Raw genomic sequence first — 15,942 nt, 5'->3', positions numbered from 1 at the left:
AAAATGAACAAAATATCCAATAAAGAATAAATTTAGGACTTATGCAAAAGCCCTCTAACAATATGAAAACTCTTCTGACATAAATAAAAGATGACATCAATAAACAAAAATAAATATCATACTGGAAGAATAAATGTATCCCAAACTACACTGAGGTATTTAATATTCTTGAGACAATGTTATACAAAGAAACATTCTTTGAAAAATTGAACTTATTTTAAAGTTCATATTGAAAAATAAATTGCAACAATACCCAGGAAATTTCTGATACAGATCAATACGGACAAAGCAGTCTTTCCAGGTAATAAAATGGTAATCAAACATTTTAGTACTGGTGGTAAAATAAACAACCAAAACAAGGTGCAGAGCACAAAATTCAGAAGTATCTCCAAAAATATATAGAAACTTAAAAGACTGTATGGTAAAGATGATACTGTTAATCTGTGAGGGAAAGATGAATTTATTCATTAAATGTTGTTGGGTTAAGTGATTGGATACTGGAGGGAAAGGCAATGCTTGTCTCTGTCATTCTTCATACCTGGTGAAATTTATTTTAATTCTAGATGCTTCAAACGTTTATTTGTAGAAATATAATAAGAATGAAATCATGGAAAGGTTTGCTTTTCAAAAAATGGAATAACCGTATCTTCCCCTTTTTCACTGATAAATACATGTAAAAAACTCTGGGTATTATCTATAAAGCAAACATTAGAAAATACTGAAATGTGGAGAGAAGGCAGATGAGTCATAGGCCTCACCATTCATGGGTTCCCTGGATTTCTTTTTGCTTTAAGTATCTGAGACCTGGAGCTGAGAACACAAAACTGACAACTGGAAATGATGGATGAAGATAAACACAAAGCCTGGTCTCTGTAGACAAAGAGCACAAGAGGGGCAGCCCAGGATACGGGAAATTTTACACTTGAAGCACTCGACTTCTACCAAATATCACAGGAAAAAAATTCTCTGGCCCAACTCCCACCCATTGCCACAAAGACCAGAGGGGAAATGCAGACTTCTGTAGCCAGGCAGCCGCTATCTACTTTGTGGGCCCACTGGGGGCACACGCGAGAGGTGGGTCTTCCACCCTGTAACAGTAATAACAATAACAAGCTGTCATATCCCCTCCTTTCTAGCATGGTGTCAGAGGAGCTGAGTGAGTGAAGAGTCGCCATTACCATGTGACCCAGTGGTACTGAGGCCACCCCAGCACTCTGTGGTGTCACTGCAAGTCATGTGGATGTGTAGTGAGTTACTCCTACTCTTCCCAGCCAGGGAGATATCAATGGAGATCTACTGGGTAGCTAGAACTCTACCAAAACTCAGTAGCAACTAAAAGCCCAACACCCAACATAAAAGATGTGGAATTACCTAAGCATTTTAAAGCAATCTTCTCAAATATGCTTCAGTGAGCAATTTACAAGCACATTTAAAAGAAATGAAAAAGTGAAAGTCTCAACACGCAGGTAATATATGTAAAAAAGAAGAAACAAGTGGGAATTTTAGAACAGAGAAATATAACCAGTACAAATCACAGTGGATGAGTTCAACAGCAGAACAAAGGGGCAGAGAAACTACCTGTGAACTCAAAGACAAAGCAATACAAGTCACGAAATCTGAAAAGAAAGAGAGAAAACTTATTAAAAAAATAATAAGCATCTCAGGTTAGGCATTTGACTTAGTGATAAAAATGCCTGCATCCTACCTCAGAGTGCCTGGGTTCAATTCCCAGCTCCAGCTCCCAATTCCAGCCTCCTGCTAAGGAGAACCATGAGAGGCAGCAGTGACAGCTTATGTAGCAGAGTTCTTCCAACCACATGTGGAACTGGGTTGTGTTCCCAGCTCCTGACTTCAGCCACCCCAGTAAAGATTTTTGCAGTTACCTGCAAGGATTTGGGGAGTGAATTTAGATAGGATCTCAACCTCCTCCTACCCTCTCCCTCTGCCTCTCAAATATATTTTTAAAAAAAGAGTTTTAAGACTATGAATCTGCGTAACAAAAGATTTAAAATTCATGATAACTGACTGGTCAAACAGTAAAATCTGAGATCCAAATGCAGTTTTCTGCTACTGCTTTTTTGTTTTCCCCCGTCCTTGGACTCAAAGAAAGATGAATTACATGCTTCTGGGTCTCCTAAATACATCAGTCTCAAAGCAAATAAAGAGAATTTTCTATTCATGGCTTTATTTGAAAGTTGAGGACATGTCTTTCCCAAAAGCTACAAATAAGCTTTCTTTCACATTTCACTAGGCCGAGTTTCTCTGAATGCCTAGAGAATGCCTTGTGAAGACTGACATCAGTCTGGGTTTTCTAAACCAATCTTTATTTCAAAGCGGGAGAATTATTTCAGTACCAGCCTGGCACTCTGGTGAAGCAAATCTCACCCAGTGTTATGGGACTCAGCGTGGCCTCTGCCAATCAAATGTCAGTGAAGTCCTGCCCTTACGGTAACAAATGAGGGCTAAGTTAATCGTTACTGTCTTGAGGTCATCCTCCTCTTTTCTGGGCAACATGTGCGAATGGGTTGTTTGTTCCCAGCCTCTGATTTCTGAGAATTTCAAGCCAGGTGGGAAGGAAGGGCAGCACTGAACACTTTGGTGACAAACTCAGCATTCCTTCTTTTGTCTTCTTCCTATACTTTAAGAGTATATATTTCAATAAAGTTCTCCAATTAAACAGACTTTGCCATGCACACTACCTGCAAGTTTAGTTTAGCCATAAAATGCTTGCAACATCTCATTACAGTCTGTGCAGAAGAAAGCTCCCATTAGACTGCAAGCTACTGAGAGGCTGAGTGGGCAGCTCAGGGGCCCTTGTCTCACATGTGCATGCCCTGGTCACAGTCACAGCTTCTGACTCCACAGCAAAGAGCATTCTGTATATTAAAAATCATGCTTGACTCCCCAAGGAAAAACTTCTAAGAAGTATGACTAACCTAATCACATATAATTGGTATGTTTTGGATTCATAAAATTAGACTAACTTTCAAATTAATAGTATGTTTACCATACATCCAAAATTTTTGATTAGCTGATAGCATCATTCATGAAGATGATTTTAATTCAAAATTGTTATAAACATGTTATTAAAATTATAGTTAAAATGTAGCTACTCTATTTTAATCCTTTAAACAGAAGTACTTTAATAGAGGTGCTTCCTGTAAGGATGCCATCGTCACTTTTTGATACATGGCAGAAGAAAAATTTTCCTGTTGTTATATAACATAGCAATTCATGAAATAACCATCAGAGGGTCCCGAAATATGAACTTCTGAGACAACGTAATTAACACTCATTAATAGGAAATTTTATGACTTCTCCCTGCAAATCCTTAGAGTACAAGGAGATTATTAGGAATTATTCTGTCTGAAACTCAGGCAACTTGTAACTTGCAGACTTCATAGAGCGTCAAGGTCCTCTATGAATAATAATAATAATAATCTCTGCCATAAGGAAACTCTTGGAAGTCATCAGGTAATGCTATGGTATCAGTAGTCTGACGCCAAATGCAGGATCAATTCTAGTAATCCTTCTGCCATTGAATCACTGTGTTGCTCTGACCATCTTTCTCTTTGTGGGCTTAACATATTAAGCAGCTAGTCATAGATACTTTCCACCACAGTGACACTGCAGGGGAACCAGCAGCCTGGGAATCCAGTACCCATCTAATCCAAAAGTCTCATGCCGGGAGCACTAGCAATGACAAGAGAAAATTTTCTGAAATGTTTGCTTATGGACAACTAATATGCCAATGAAAGCTGCATAAGGAAAATATTCAATTATTAATGAAATGCAATTCAAACCAGTGGATTAATTTTACACAGCATACAGAGAAATAACATCACACCACTGAGTGTTGTCATAAAAATGTATACACAGACACCAACAGTACATCTAAATTTCCCATCAGATCTAAAAAGATATCTGGATCTATCTTAAGCTGCACAGACACTGATGACATCCAAAGAGGAATTCAATAGAGCTTTGTGTTGAGCTGTGTAACCCTCTGGCAAAATACTTTACCTGGATTCAAAGTGACAAATTATCTGTCTCACAGCCGCCCATAATGTGTCTGAAAGAAAATATAGCTTCCAAAGCAGCCATGTTGTTATAATTGATAAGTGGATAGGTTCATACATTCAGCAAATATTACCTGTTATGGGAAATGTAGCTGGCTTTTGACCAATCTAAAAGTGGTTCTGGTGGTCATTACTCAACAATTATTTATTGAGCACTTGCTGTGTACAATGTTTCTGACACTGAAGATACAGAGATAGAACAGAGAGCACAGCTATCCAGAGGAAATTTATACCTTCATCACTATAATATACACACCAGGCTAATATACACAGAAACTAATTAAAGCAATTGATCACTTTAGACATTAGTAAGAGTTATGCATAAGGATAATTTATACAGAGACATGGCAAAAGAGAAGTCCTCCCTGAGGGGTGACACCTGTTTGCTAAAGCAGAGGGGATAGTTTTGATGGGGACCTAACTGGCCAACATCCCAAAGGAGAATAAGTTACAAAGCAGGTCCCAAAACTAGAATAAGCTTCTAAGTAAGCCTCATATAAAAACCTCATCTGTTATGTGAACTGCTTTCAACTATGGGACTTAACTGGTTCCCACGACTACCTGAGGCAAGCACATTATCATCACTATTCAATCTGGGAGAAAGTTGAAGCTAACAGGCAAGTTTCTCAAGACCACATATAAATATCTAACGTAGCCTAACTGTAAAATGGGCCTTCTCATCTCAAACCCTGCACCACATGTTAGTTTTCACAGATGCCCAGGCTGTAGTTGGTTAAGAAAAAACCCAAAACATGTGTATAGCTTTCTTGAGTCATTCTTGTTATTGTAAATTCTACAGGAACACAGGTATTTCCTTCAAATCTCCATCCAAGAAAGAAATAATAATCATTTGGGTTCTTCAAGACACCATCCAAATCCTTGAGGTGAGGGACGGCCGCTGGGCTATAAAGAGCCCCCTGGGGCCAACGCCATGGCTCACTTGGTTAATCCTCTGCCTGCGGAGCTGTCATCCCATATGGAAGCCAGGTTCTAGTCCCGGTTGCTCCTCTTCCAGTCCAGCCTTCTGCTGTGGCCCGGGAGGGCAACTGGCTCCTGGCTTTGGATCAGTGCAGTGCTGGCCGTAGCAGCCTTTGGGGGAGTGAACCAACAGAAGACCTTTCTCTCTGTCTCTCTCTCTCACTGTCTATAACTCTACCTGTCAAATAAAAAAAAGAGCCCCCTGAGAGAACTGGTATATCATTGAATTTATTGCCTATTAAAGGATAGCCATTATTCTGCCTGTGGAAAAAGGGGGATAATAATTGAGAAATGAGAGGAAGAAATTTTGAGGCTTAAATTCCCAGATGGCAAGACAGATATCACAGACCCAAAGAAAATGGCCACTACTGGAATCCTTCCAAGTTATTCTTAGGTGATAATTAGCCCTGGACGCAGCAGAATTGTTGAGCACAGATTTTTGGTTTACATTCACTTGTCTGGGAATCCATCTTGATGAAAATGTTCAGAAAAAAAAAAACATTAATAGAGAGAGAAAAGAAACAAAATAAATGCAAAATTGTCATTCTTATAATAAGGCACTTAACTGGTACTGGGAAGTAAATAGCATTCTTTGCTTTTTTGGTTCTATGAAAAAATTTGCTTTTCTAATTTGCATTTTGGACATGAATTGAGGTAAGTACAAAGAGATATACCCTCTCTTGTCAACCAGCTACTTCCGAAGGAAACCTACATGTAAGGCTGTGTCATCCTAAAACATCATGACTTTCATGTGGGAGTATATTTGAAGGTGAAATAGTAGTGCCAAAGAGGGATTATACCCTTTAGAATCTAAAAGGATTATTTAAGTTTAAATTCATGGAAAAGAAGTTTAAAATTCATATTCCCAGTCATTCAAGATGTGTTTCCAGGACTCAGTAGCCACAGGTGCCCCATGACTCCTGCATTGGAAGGCACAGAAAAAAAAACATTTCTATCATCTCAGAATGCCCCGTGGGACACTATGGGAGCACACGGCACTTGCCCAGTGCCAGAAACCCTACATCCTCTTTCCCCATGGACTCTCATATGCTTCATGTTTCTCACTTCCCAAATCTTCTTGTGCCAACCTTCATCCTGCTCTAATTTTGACTTCCTATCTTCAGTCTCTTCGCCATGCTGGTCATAGCTTAGAAATTTAGTTATAGAGTTGAATTTAGTTAACATTTGTTCCAACAGCAGTATGTTGCAAATGAGGAAATGCTGGCCTGTTGTGATAAAATACACTCATTCAGTCAACAAATATTTAGTTAGTGCCTGTGTATTCTAAGCAACAAAGACCACGTGACAACCTTTGTGAGGCTTAAAATCTAGTTCAGAGATAGACAATAAACAGTAAACAAGCAACTCATAAGGCCAGGAAGGAAAAACATTGCAGGTCAGAAGGACACAGGGAGGAGTCAGGCAAAAAAAGAGGAAGGTGGGAGTTGTAGGTCTAGCTCCTTCTTGGAGGGAGACCAGGAAAACTTCTATGGGGAAGTGAGAATTAAAACAAGGCCAGAAAATGAGAAACAGCCAAGTGAAGGTCGCAGGTAAGAACATTCCAAGCACATTCCAAATGGCAAGCATAATGTCCATAGAGCCAGAACATGATGGTGTATCCAAGAAAGAGAAGAGCAGAGTTTCTAGAGAAACACAGGAAGGGGAGGGAAGAAGTGAAGGGAGATGAGGTCTGAGAATTCTCCAAGGACCAGATCCTTTAGAGTCATGGATTGGTTATCCAGGTTCAGCTGGACTGTCTGTTTCAGAGACTCTCAGACAGTGAATCTACTGCCTGTGGTCTCCTCTTTCCTCCACCTACTGCCTCCCTCTGTCCCAGAAGTCAAGATGATGCCAGTGCTAGAATCATTTAAAGGCTCAACACAGCTATAGAAGATCCACTTCAAAGCTCCTTCTGTGGTTATTACCAAGATTCAAGTTCTTTGTGGTTGTGGAACTGAGGGCTTCAGTTCCTTACTGACTGTTAGTCAGAAGTCACCCTCAGTTCCTTGTCTTGTTGACCTCTCCAACATGACATCTTCCTTAAAGCACACAATTGTAAAGTAAAAAGTCCTTGAGCAAGACGGAAGTCATGGCCTCATGTAACCTAGTCACAGAAGTGAAATACCATATCTCTTCCTTATTCTGTACAGAACAGCAAATGTCAAAGTCTAGCTCACACACCAGTTGTGGGGGTTACACAGAAGCATGAATAAAAGAAGGTAGTGATCATTGGCAGTCATCATAGGCATCTACCTAACATAATTCACACCACTCATGATAAGGAATTGGAACTTTACCTTCAAGGTGGTTGGAAGACCTTGAGAATTGTCAGTCAGGGAAATTATATAAATTGATCTTCAATTCAGGATCTGACTTTTACGATGAGATACCATGGACCACTGTGGAAATAGTGAAATGATTAAAAAAAAAACTATTACAGTTGCTCCTGTGAAAAGTGATAGCACTTTGAAGCCATTGAAATGTCCGATGTGAGATTTATTTTAAAGATAGAACCTACAGGATTTGCTGATGAGTTGGATATGATGAATGAGAGAAAACAACCAAAACTCTAACCAAAAAAGTATAAAATTAGTAGATCAATCTCCTCCAAAAGATTTCTCTGGACAATCTGCCAAGCGTATGCTTCCACTTTTTCTTTCTTCTCAAATCTTTTTTGACACTTCTCTGATGATCTTCACAGTCAAAACATTCTATTGATGCCTAGAAAAATCTAGAATTTCCAGGAAGTCAGAGTGCTAAAAGCTATAGGGAAGATGAGGTGTAAAATATAGTTGTCATTATTTATTACCAAAATATATAATACTCTTTGGAGGTGAGCATTTAGCTTAGTGGTTAAGATGCCTACATCCCGTATCAGAGTAGTTGAGTTTGCTACCTGGCTCCAACACCTGACTGCAGCTTCCTGCTAAGGCAGATTCTGAGTGGTAGCAGATGATAATTCAAGCAGTAGGGTAACTGTCACCCTCTTGGGAGACCTATATCAAGTTCCCACTTCTGGCTTTGTTCTGGCTCAGTTCCAGAATGAGACAGCTGGTGGGAAAATGTCCTCTCTCTCTCTCCCGCCTCTCTGCCCACCCCCCCTCCATCTCTCCCTCCCTCCCTTTCCTCAGTAAACACTTTGTCTTTCAAATAAATAACGTCTTTTCAATGTAATGCTGTCTTTTAAAGATTATGTCCCAGTTTGCAATATCCCTCAGCAGATTTATCCTGTCCTCATCATTCCTATTTTTATGTGAAAATGAAAATATTTTTCATTTTTTAATTAAGCACAAAATGATAATAAAGATAAAGAAGAAATTTACTTCTGAAGACTGTTGGAGACTGGCTTTACATTTTTAATATTTGGACTTCAGTTATAAAATACTGTACAGTGAAATCAAAGAGCAGATATTAGCTGTGATTTAGGTAGTTGTGCCTGACTTACAACAGATACTGCCTCTGAAACTTCAGAGGATCAACAGGGCAGGGTACATATTTTTATGGGCCTTCTTGATTCATTTTAGATATTATCTTCAGCTTAATCTGTGGGCAGACAAATATCCAACAAAAAAACTCAAGTACACCATGGTTAATACTGAGCAATGGAGCAGTGTTTTATTTTTTTTGGGGGGGGGGGTTAATAATTAACCCAGATTGCTTGATGACTAAAGCAAGTGATGCCATCTTTGCCCTCAGCAAATTGATAAGATTTCACTTTGGAACTGGCTTACTTCTACTTCATGCCTCTCATGTATGCCTCTCACCCACTCCCTAACACAAGGGTCTTTCTTCCAAGTACATTTCTTATTGGTAATAGGATCTCCCAGAGAAACTCAGCTTTGAAACACAGAAATCATTCATTCTTGCTGTTAGCCGAAAAGGCATCCTATACCTTCCATTGCATAAGAATCACAGGTCTGGCCGGCGCCGCGGCTCACTAGACTACTCCTCCGCCTTGCGGTGCCTGCACACCGGGTTCTAGTCCCGGTCAGGGCGCCAGATTCTGTCCCGGTTGCCCCTCTTCCAGGCCAGCTCTCTGCTGTGGCCTGGGGAGTGCAGTGGAGGATGGCCCAAGTACTTGGGCCCTGCACCCCATGGGAGACCAGGATAAGTACCTGGCTCCTGCCTTCGGATCAGCGCGGTGCTCCGGCCGCAGCGCACTGGCCGTGGCGGCCATTGGAGGGTGAAACAATGGCAAAAAGAAGACCTTTCTTTCTGTCTCTCTCTCACTGTCCACTCTGCCTGTCAAAAAAAAAAAAAAAAAAAAAAGAATCACAGGTCATGGAAAGCCAAGACATTGTGGGGAAAAAAAAATGACCTAAATGAAAGATCTCTGTGAGTGAGATCCCAGAGGAAAGAACGGGCCATCAAAGAAGGAGGTACCTTTCTCTGAAGGGAGGAGAGAACTTCCACTTAGAATATGGCCTTGTCTAAATAAGATCAGAGTTGGTGAACTGAAGAGGCTACCACAGCCTTGGGAGCTCATGACAAGAACCTCAGGTGATTACTGATGTCATAAATAAGAGTGTCAATTATTAAATCAACAATGGGAGTCACTGTACACCTGCTCTCCATGTAGGATCTCTGTCCTTAATGTGTTGTACTAGGAGAATTAATGGTAAAACTACTATTCAAACAGTACTTTATATTTTGTGTGTCTTTGTGGGTGCAGTCTGTTGAAATACTAAGTTGATCTTCTGTATATAAAGATAATTGAAAATGAATCATGATGAAGAATGGGATGAAAGAGGGAGCGGGAGATGGGATGGTTGCAGGTGGGAGGGAGGTTAAGGGGGAAAAGCTGCTATAATTCAAAAGTTGTACTTTGGAAATTTATATCTACTAAATAAAATTTGAAAAGAAAAGAAAAAAAATCACATGTCAGGGCCAGTGTTGTGGCACAGTGGGTAAATCCACCTCCTGCAGTGCTGGCATCCCATATGGGCGCTGATTCAAGTCCCAGCTGTTCCACTTCTTATCCAGCTCTCTATTATGGCCTGGGAAAGCAGTGCAAGATGGCCCAAGTCCTTAGGCCCCTGCACCCGTGTGGAAGACCCGGAAGAGGCTCCTGGCTTCAGATCGGCGCAGCTCCAGCCATTGCAGCCGATTGGGGAGTGAAGCAGCAGATGGAAGACCTGTCTCTCTTTCTGCCTCTCCTTCTCTCTGTGTGTAACACTGACTTTCAAATAAATAAATAAATCTTTAAAAAAAACACACAGAATAATATGTCATATTTCAACCTCTGGGACCATGGCCATGTTTATTCTACAAAAAATCAAACTCAGCCCCATAACAAGACAGCGCATTTTTTTTAACTCTCATATCGCTCCAGAAAAAGATGTCAAACCCCTCCCATAATCCCTTCTGGAAGTCTCAAAAAGATGTCAGCATCTTTCCTAGGATAAAGAGAATAGGAAGAGCAAAGTGGGAGCCACGCAGTAAAGAGGGAAATGTGCAGTAAAGAGGGAAACAGTGATTTCAGATTTTGCCTTCAAGTGCCTATCTTGAGCTCTGTCCACTCAGCTGAAATGTTGCCAGTTCTGAACTGTCTTCCAGCCCAGGGTGCACTTATGGACAAGAAGTTCAAACACAGATTATGTGATGTCCCCAAAGCCACACAGGGGAAAATCTGAACAGTGACACAGACCTCCTGCCAGCCAGGCTTGGGTTTCTCGTGGAGACTGAGGACTACTGTATAGGGGCCCTCTGTATATGGACAGTCCCCCTGGAGCGAGTATTTGACATAGCAGTTAAGATGCCACTTGGGGCAGGCACAGTGGCTCACTTGGTTAATCCTCTGCCTGTGGCGCCAGCACCTAGGGTTCTAGTCCTGGTTTGGGTGCTAGTTACTAGTCCCGGTTGTTCCTCTTCCAGTCCAGCTCTCTGCTGTGGCCCAGGAGGGCAGCAGAGGATAGCCCAAGTGCTTGGGTCCCTGCACCCACATGGGGGACCAGGAGGAAGTACCCAGCTCCTGGCTTCAGATTGGCGCAACGCCAGCCATAGCGGCCATTTGGGGAGTGAATCAACAGAAGGAAGACCTTTCTTCTCTCTCTCACTGTTTATAACTCTCTCTCTGTCTCTCTCTCACTGTCTAACTCTGCCTGACAAAAAAATAAAAAAAAAAAAAAAAAGATGCCACTTGGAACGCTGACGTCCCACATGGGAGTGAGTGGGTTCCAGTCCTGGCTCTGCTTCCAATTCCAGCTTTCTGCTAATGTGCAACTTGGGAGGCAACAGTAATGGCTTGAGTAGTTCAGTTCCTGCCATCCACATGGCTGTTTCAGACATTTGGTGATCTCTCTCTCTCTCTCTCTCTCTCTTTCTCTCTGTGTGTGTGTGCATGTGTGTGTGTGTGTTTGTCTTTCAAATAAATAAGTCATTAACAAAAAGAACAAATACAATCACCTTCAAACGAACACCAGAAAAAGTGCCTAAATTACACACAAACTAATTTTATATTGGATTCCCTTAAAACAAATCAAATGTGTTTCTCCTGTGAGTCATATCATACTAAATACCTATCATAAAGTTTCATCCTGGACCTAGTGCTTGATATGGCCAAGGAGAAGATTCCAGTACTACTTATTGCATTGCTCAAAAACCATTGACAACATGCACAAGTGCTAAATTAGAATCAATGTCAAGAAAATACCTCAATCTATTTCCTGTCCACTGAGCAATCACTTTTCCCAGAACTGTCATAACTGTCAAAATACTTGCTGCATGCCAGTCTCCAGGTCAAGCTCACTGGGAACTGAAGCCCACCTGTCAAAAAGCAAAGTGAGCATAAAAGCATATATCAGCAGCATTGCAAACTATCCCCCCTTGTTTGGTTTAGTTTGGTTGGGGAAGGTGTGGCCACTGGTGGTATCTGTACAAGATTTTAAGATCTCTGAGCACAAGAGAAAGCCATAATATATTTTTTGTATACCATTCATTGTACTCATCTCAAGATTAGTGCTCACTGCATAATTTTTGAATGAATCTGTCCTACTCCTCAGTTTCTATAGCAGTGCTACCGTTAACATTGCGTGATTTCCAGCACTGTAGCCACTGCATCTGTCTCCCAATGTCTTAAATTCACAGACTCAGGAAGGCCCACCTGGCTGAAATCCTTGACATTGTGTTCTTGATATCAAGTCCTTGCCTGTCTTCTGGTGAACCCAAGTTACCACTGTGTTCAAGAATCTCTACATCAACTGCCTGGCTGCCTGTCAGCAATTACAAATTTAGTTCCTGATCTGATCAGATCAAACTGTAGTACATCTAGTTCTTCCTTATATTGCCCCAGTCTCCTTGATCACTCAACCTTGCTCTCTGTCTGTCATTTTTGTTCTTGTTCTACCAACTTGATTTAAAACCCATTCTCTCATGATGCTTAGTCTTCTTACTTGGCTTTTGTTATCACTCCAGGCATGACATTTTCATAATCACCTTCACAGCCAGGATCTCTTATCTCAGGCTGGGTCCTCCCCTCCTGACAGGGCTCTCTGAGATTAGCTCACCATCCATCAGTTCTGGGAGACAAAGGAACCCATATTCTTTCTGCAGCCTCTGCCCCTCAGGAGGGGTTGGTCTCCCACCTGCTACTTTCCTCCTCAATGTCATTTCTCTGTGCTTCACAACCCTCCATGAGTCTGACTTTCTTCCAAGGTCTTTTTAAACCAACTTCTGCTACTTCTTGTCTGAATTTTAACCAAGGAAAATTGTATCAAAAATTTTAACCAAAAAAATTTAAAAGTCAAATAGCCCCATTCACTGGATATTTAAGAAAACCAGTGGCTCAATTTGCACAATTAATAGTAAAAAAAAAAAATCTCATGGTCTTCTGCCAGTCACTGTTTACCTACAGGGAAAAGAAAAAAATGGCAGTCTATTTTTTATTCTATAAATGTTTTTCTGTAAAGAGTACATATACAATGCATTTAATGACTCATGATGTGTAGAATTTTTCACTGACTTACCTGTACACTAAGAAAGGTCTCTAAGAATTTCAAATTTTATATTCATTATAGAGCAGAAACATTAACCTGAATATAGTCTTTCAAGATACTAATGTATTTATTTATTTGCTTATTTATTTTTACATGTAGCACAGTCCACAACAGATAAGAATGAAATTATTCTCAGTTAATTTTCAGATCACGCCATAAAATGTCATGTATGGGTATTGTGTTTCTCTGTGCATTGTTCAAAAGCTGCTCTAGTGGTCTGGAAGAGGCAAAAGATATCTCCCAGTGAACAATCTCATTCCTCATGGGGAAAGCTCTACCCATCTAATAGCTACTTCAAGATGCTGAAGATACATTACCACAGACTGCAATTACTCTGCGACTCCCAATTTGAATTGAAGTATCATCTCTCAGGGGTGTAATCCTAGGGTTACATTTCCCTTTCCAGGAGCACTAACCATCTTTTTTGACTATTAAGGCTGCTTCAGGCAATCTCAGACAATCAAAGTTCCTCTTCATCTTTAAGTAAATAAAATTGTCTTTAAAAATGTGCTATTTGAAATCACAAACAGTAACCCACAGTGATAATAAGAGGAAATCAGCCACACAAAAAATAATAATTATGGTCAAATGTTGAATAAAGATCTCCTTAATTAACTTGTAGAAGCCCTTAAAATATCATACCTTTATGGCACTAAAATAAGTATTATAGGAATATATCTGTGATTCTTTAAAAACTTTGAATACACTTTTATAAACCAACAATGCTGTCTTCATGCAATATGTCTAACATACTGTCTGAAATTAATGTCCCAAATGTGTTCACGCCTTTTTAAATCCAGAGGACAAAAGTTCCAGGCCTCAATCGTCCTGCTGGATTTTCTGACTTGATCCATGCTCATCGTTCCCTGCAAAAAAGACCATGGAAGATTCTGACCCTACATGGGGTGTGTACAACACCATGATATTTGGAGTCTCAGAGCTGGACACGTACATTAAATGCAACTTGGCATCTTTCTTTTGCTCCTAAGTCAAATATCAAATTTACAGGGTAGAAGATAAATATCTCCTCTATTTTAAAGTCTCTCCTTTATTTCTTCTATCTCCCCACCTACAATAAAGTTTAATCAATTCTGTTAAAAGGAAAAAAATAACTAATAGCTCTCAAAACTGCATTACTGGAAATGATCACCTTTTCCAAGATAGACCATCTATCATAGGGGCAGGTGTTCTACTTGTGTTTGTTATGGTGAAGATTTGGATAATTTCATGTGTTCCCAGTCCCTTGTAACTAAGAGTTTACTTGAATAATGCTATTTTTCTCTGATCACACTGACAGTTCTTGAGGCTGGGTGACCATGCTCTTTCACCTGGCTTCCTACACCATCTTAACCACTTTCCTAGGCTCTAGTTTTGCCCCCAAGTCAAACCAAGACACTCATTCTCTATACTTCAGGAAAGATGAACACTTCAAAATCATTAGTAAACTTATTGGGCCTTTCAGATCCTAATCCCTACTCACACTAGCATCCTCATCACTCCACATTCCCTTAATTCAAGCCCTAGAAATGTTGCATTTATTTATTTATTTATTTTGACAGGCAGAGTGGACAGTGAGAAAGAGAGACAGAGAGAAAGGTCTTCTTTTACCGTTGGTTCACCCTCCAATGGCTGCTGCGGCTGTCGCATCGCGCTGATCCAAAGCCAGGAGCCAGGTACTTTTCCTGGTCTCCCATGAGGGTGCAGGGCTCAAGGACTTGGGCCATACTCCACTGCATTTCCAGGCCATAGCAGAGAGCTGGACTGGAAGAGGGCCAACTGGGACAGAATCCGGCGCCCCCACCAGGACTAGAACCCGGTGTGCTGGTGCCGCAGGCGGAGGATTAGCCTATTGAGCCGTGGCGCCGGCCAGAAATGTTGCATTTAAATATTGTATTTGAATTCAAAAATATTTCTGATTTGTCACATATTCCATCATATACTTTTGAGAAGACCACATTTTGAGAAGCACATCCATGTGAGAACAGCAAAATAAAAGTTGAGAGGGCAGATCTGATCCTGAAGCCTGGACAAATGACATGACGTGGATAAGAGATAAGAGCAGACCCTTGCCTCCATAAATGCTCTTAGGAGGGCTGAGCAAACATTGCACCATGCTGCATTCCCAGGGAGATGTGAACCCCATCATAATCAACATGGAAACTTGGATCTATGATGAATGGATGGTGCTTTGCAATGGTGAGAGGGAAGCTTGGTTTTCCAGACAAACACATCAAATGGTTCTGCCATGGGAAACACTAGAGAATCCATGCAGAGCGAAAAATGCAGATGTATGTGATAACTTATTCATTCAACAGTGACATGATCTGAATCAGATAATGACCTCCAAACCACTAGAAGCATCTCACAGGGAAAGCAGGCCATTTCAGTCTTGCACAAAATGAGGCTGTAGCAGAAGTGGGAACAACTAGGAGAAACAACACATTCGTGTATCTTCATTTTGTCCAATGATAACATGAGAGAGTTTGTGAATGTTATCTTCCTCTTGGTCTATGGAAGAACATAGTGTATAAGAAAGAAGAGGAATCAGAATTCTACTGGTATATGAAGGTAATTGAAAATGAAACGTGATGAAGGGCGGGATGGGAGAGGGAGTGGGAGAGGGGAGGGCCACGGGAGGGAGGGAGGTTGTGGGGGGAAGCCACAACAATACAAAAGTTGCATTTTATATTCTACTTAAAACTAGTGGTTGAACTCTGTAATTAATACACAATTACTCTTGGTGTTTAATTAATGCTATAACTAGTAGTCAAATAGTATTTTACACTTTGTGTTTCTGTGTGGGAGCAAAATGTGGAAATCTTTACTTAATATATGCTAAATTGATCTTCTGTATATAAAGATAATTGAAAATCTTGATGTGAAGGGAAGGA

At 40.6% G+C, this 15,942-nt stretch overlaps 1 non-coding gene across 1 annotated transcript in view; it reads right to left on the bottom strand.

Annotated features, from left to right (window-relative positions):
- Nucleotides 1-1,713: 1,713 nt before the first annotated feature.
- LOC100344325 (uncharacterized) overlaps nucleotides 1,714-15,942 on the bottom strand; it is a 27,915-nt gene continuing 13,686 nt past the window's right edge. Inside the window, exons 3-4 of the transcript XR_016220111.1 lie at nucleotides 7,355-7,456; nucleotides 1,714-1,883 (exon numbers count right to left, since the gene is read on the bottom strand). This is a non-coding gene — a transcript (uncharacterized LOC100344325). The remainder of the gene's footprint in view (nucleotides 1,884-7,354; nucleotides 7,457-15,942) is intronic.

The sequence above is a fragment of the Oryctolagus cuniculus genome, chromosome 14, assembly GCF_051225735.1.
Source record: "Oryctolagus cuniculus isolate XC-2025 breed Fujian yellow rabbit chromosome 14, ASM5122573v1, whole genome shotgun sequence".
NCBI lineage: Eukaryota > Metazoa > Chordata > Mammalia > Lagomorpha > Leporidae > Oryctolagus > Oryctolagus cuniculus.
This window is presented reverse-complemented; position numbering and strand designations above follow the sequence as displayed.